The 5,000-nt window shown below is 41.7% G+C and overlaps 1 protein-coding gene across 2 annotated transcripts in view; it reads left to right on the top strand.

Annotated features, from left to right (window-relative positions):
* Positions 1-5,000, top strand: part of LOC143037857 (regulator of G-protein signaling 7-like) — a 192,063-nt gene that overhangs the window by 176,880 nt on the left and 10,183 nt on the right. The gene's annotated exons all lie outside the window — the stretch shown is intronic.

The following is a 5,000-nucleotide window of genomic DNA, read 5'->3' as shown; positions in this document are numbered from 1 at the left end:
TGCACGAGACGTACTGCAGCTTCAGCTGCACGAAACACATTGCGGCTTACAAAGAGAGCATTGCATACCACCCTTCAACTTGCGCGGTTTCAATGTAGAGCCCCCAAAGGGAAGATCAGAGGAGCTAGTACAAGCTTCCCATGAACCGTCAAAGGTCATGACGAGCTGCAGATTCGAAACTAGGATTAGCTGTTGCATGACGTCACCCATCTGCATGGTTGGTGGAATAGAATGTCACGGTTGTGCTGAAAAATCTCCGTAGTAGTGGGCAGACCTTCTCTGATGTCTATGAACTGATTCTGTGTATGTTCAAGAATGCTTTTGCAATACTTTGTGTTTGTGTACTCGGTAGTTTGTGTGTAGTTGCATGTAGAGTGTTGTTGCACAAAAAGAAATACGTTTTCTTAAACGTTACTTAAGCACTGGGGTTGCACCGTCCCATATATATTAAGTACACTTAACATGAAAACTGATCATCAAAACAGATATTTGATCTGACAGGTACCCTTCCGAAATGTCTCAACATTTGGATATGTAGTATATATGTCATCTATCTAATAAGAAAAAATTAAATATCCCTAAACTCACGGGGATGAAAAAATACAGATGTGAATAATAATAATGATAATAATACCATAGGAAGGGTTAAGAATACAAGAGAATGACCATTCCAGATATTCAAGAAATTTGTTGAACTGTTCAGAGATCGTCCACCGCTTTATCTGCCTCATAGATATATCTAACTTATGAGGTCCTATTCAACAGGACAGGTCTTCGGTAGGAATCCATCTAAATTGCACCTCGCTGCCACGGTCCCTTGATATATACCCCCTCTCCCCCTACACACAGCTCAAGTCTTCTCATTCATCTGAAGAAGCCACACACACCCTCCGGCCAACCAACCAACCGCCCCACTCTACAGCTAATAGATAAACTCCTCCTCTATCCCTCGAGCTCTCATCCCCGCCTGAATCAAATCACCATACAATGGCTGAAGATAAATCTACGGAGGTCATCATGATTGGGGATGAAACGTTTTGTTGAGGAGGCAAGCTGTAGTTCCCTCAACTTTAGGACCGACTCCCAGCTGAATGAAATCGCCTGGCGAAAGCCACTGAAAAAATACATGTTGAATAGTCGCAGCTATTAAGGAAAATTTTACTTGGTATTGCAGGTGTATGAAGATGTGTTTGTTAGCATCTGTAGTCGACCTGGCATCCTAATTAGTGACTAAACTATCTTCTTCGTGAACTATTTGGTCACGACATTTCTGCTAGTTCGGCTATTCTTTAGAAATGTAGACAAAGATTTGAATAGTAACAACAGGTCAATTCATTTCGGAAAGGAAACCAAAACACTGACGACATGACGTCATGAGGAGTTATGATAGTCGACTGAGTCGCCTGTTTCTCCCTTAGTTACAAAGCCTCTATGTAGAATATTCCTAATCTCTGGCAGTGAGTGAGAGGAGCATCAAAACTTGGAGTTTTAGAGCTCAACATAAAAACCCTTATCTTATCGATAGCTTAGCAAAACAGCATGTTTTAGTCCTTTGACTGTTTCAGAAAGCTGAGCTAACTTTTCGTTACCGTTTCTGGGCTTACTGTCTTTACGACTGAGGCGACAAGAAGCGTATACATAAGACGCACTAAAATCAGAATAGTCAACTTTGCTTTTAAAGGCTGGGTGTGGAAAGCCAGAGCACTTTTGGGAGTCACGTGTCCAAACCGAGCAACGGTTGCATAGTAGTGAGTTCTCATTTCCTATGTTAATATCACAGGTGCCAAAAGGAAAGTCATCACCTTGGAGACCAGCAATCGAGGCGCCCACAGGACTGCCCGATTCACCTGACCTGGGACCAGGTGCTGGATGTTCTGAGGCTCACAGCCAATTTCGCTTGCCAGACATGTCTTGAACCTCACTTCGGCAATGGTGGCCGAATAGTCAATCTGACAAGATGAAGAATGGGCTCAAACGATGCACAACTCAACACAATCTTTCAAGCATCTAACTTATATATTCCGATGAGCAGCAGAAAAGATTTCTTTCTTGATAATCATGGCAACCCCACCCCTCACCTACTGGAGAATTTACAGAGCAGACAAAAAGAAATTCCTTCGGGCCACATTATTTCTTCATCTATTTACAACCACTCTCCATTCACACCTTTCTTTTGTCCGCGCCCTGCCCTGTTTCACTGACTTTCATCCTGCACATAATACCCCTTCACCCCATCCATCCACCTTATTTTTGGCCACTCCCCTCAAGTTTACTCCAGTCAGCTCTGCCTTACACATTCTTTTGACTGGTCTTTCTCCGCCCATTCTTTCCATGTGCCCAAACCATCCCAGTATTCTTTGATCAGTTCTGTCTACCATATCCCTTTCCACCCCAACTCCATCTCACTCAATTTCTCACTCTACCCATCTTCTCTACATGGCTCATCTTCTCACTCATTTTTTTTTCTAAAACATTCTTTTATTCTCTTTAAGATGTTCTGTCAAACACCTACCCTACTTTACATCTGGTCTCCTCTTTGCCTCCCTCACCTTGCGTTCAGTTTCGTCTGTCTTCTGCGCCTCTCATATGCTTCCTTAGTCGTACTCTGTAATCAGTCTTTATATGCTCGCTTATTCTCTTGCACTTACCTTTCACTTCATCATTCTACCATTTACTGACAGTCCTGTCCCCTCCCATCATCTTTATCTCACATAGCAACTTTGCGCCCTTTAGCATCTATTCCTTGCAACATATCCACTCGTTCTCTACCCCTGTCTCTCTTTTATCTTTCACTACCTCCCATATTTCCCTCACCTTCTTCTGGTATTATTATTATTATTTTTTTCATTAAATTTGCTCACCTTCAGCACTTCTGTGGCTCCTTTTCTTTTCCTCCACTTCAATTCACCTCCACTCTCAACTTATCTTCAAACAGATAGTCATCTAACAATCGCCTGATTTCTTCCCAGAATACATTTACGTCCAGAACTCATCCAATCCTCTTTTGGGTACCACTACATAGCCCATGAACGCCCTTTTGACTTTTTATTTTTTTCTTGATAAGTTTGTTTCTACGATTTAAGAGACCCTGAAAAGAATAGTGATAACTTTTTGCCGTCATATATTTGAGGTTTCCCAAAGTGGGAAATCATATGGAGGAAATACGACAAAAATTGACAGTTTTTAGTCACTAAATGGCTCAGATATCCTGAGTTGTCTCGTAGCATCCTACATTACTCCGCAGGGGTTATGTATAATAAATTTGTATTATTATTTTTTTCTGGGAAGAGGTAGGGAACCTATCTTTCGGAGATATCCATCTATCAAGATATTTTTTGTATGTATGCATGTACTTTCATGTGTAATCTTCTCTTTGTTCAGTGTCGGTTGTTGCTGTGCTAAAAAGAACTACAATATTGGCCATTAGTTATTTCGATAAAAGTGGTGATTATAACGACAATGGTAATGATAATCATAGCAGTTGAAATACCGCAAATATTATTAAAAAATTGTAGCACAAATGATTGTTCCAAGATCATCATGCAGCAATCACATTATTCATTTGGCAATTAACTATCAAAGAACAAGCAGAGCTTATTAACTGTGAGCTAAAAACTTATGACTGCTGAAACAAACACCGATCTTGGAATGATTTGTGAATGCTGTTCACACAATTCCTGATTCTATTATTGTGTTAAGCATTATCAATGAATTCAGTATAATCACCGCTTAACCTTATACCCTTTTAGTCCCTATAACCATCACCATTATTTGTTCGACAATTACGACCACCTTTGTGGCTAATTCCATATACCCTATTATCACTACTACTAATTCTGTCGAACTTATAATCACCACTGTGGTTGATACAGTTATCTGCACTGTTGCGGCTTTGTGACATTTTCCTAATCACAGACAGCATCCTACCTACCATCATCTCGATGTGACTGGCATTGTCGTCACCCACACTTACCACAACATAATGACAACAATGATTTCAACTTGTCAATTTTCTTTTCAGCTTACTGGGTCCCATGCTTCAGTCCCAGTAACTTACCAGATTGTCGTTGTCCATAATGAACAATTATAATTTTGATTATGATTATAACGCTCAATGCTATCAAAACCCATATTAGTCGATGTAACACTCCTTAAACTTTCCACTGCTTTTGATTTTTTTTAAGCAGCCGCCGGGCTGAAATACCACCATACGTAGTTGAAAGGATTAATTAATCACACACTTGCCTTGACCACCGCCATCACTGCCACACTCACCACCACCATCATTATTATCTGTTCATCCTCATACACAAAATTTTCCCTTGAACAACTATTCCTTTTCACTGTTGCTCACAACGTACACATTTGGTCTGACTGCCTGCCTGCCTGCCACCCACCAGGGGACCTAATGAAGTGATGAGTTAGATTCTTCAGCATAGTCACTAACAACTTATCAGAGACCTTTACTTGCTACTGAATCAAACGACTTCGAACAACTCATTACTGGCGGACTCTGGACAAAACAAGGTCTCAAGGGAACGGTGATGGTTACCTGCTTGCATGTGATGATCCTGCAAGATGGACAGCGAAGCTCCCCGTTTTCTAAACGCTTCAACTCCCTTACCTCCATCAGGAGGTGCAGCCCTGAGGGGATGGCACTCTGTCCCCGAACTGGGCCCAAGATCTCTCTCTCTCTATTTCTCTCTCTCTCTCTCTCTCAAATTCAACTGTATTTCTCACACTATTTTCACAAAGGGAGAACTGACAACCGGGGGCAGTTCCCTTCCCCTTATCACATTCAGCCCATGACATGAAAACTCTTCACATTGATACCTTACCAGAAAGATCTATGGGAGGCCCCGAGGACCGTTGCCAACCACTGTGGGGCTTCGGGTTTTCCATTTAGTGAAAATTGAGGCAACAATCGAATTGACTGATTCAAGGTTTCAACATACATGCACACACGCAGGCAGGCAGGCAGGCAGGCAGGCAGGCAGGCA

This window comes from Oratosquilla oratoria, chromosome 23, assembly GCF_046742065.1.
Source record: "Oratosquilla oratoria isolate Oo_2021 chromosome 23, ASM4674206v1, whole genome shotgun sequence".
Classification (NCBI taxonomy): Eukaryota; Metazoa; Arthropoda; class Malacostraca; order Stomatopoda; family Squillidae; genus Oratosquilla; species Oratosquilla oratoria.
This window is presented reverse-complemented; position numbering and strand designations above follow the sequence as displayed.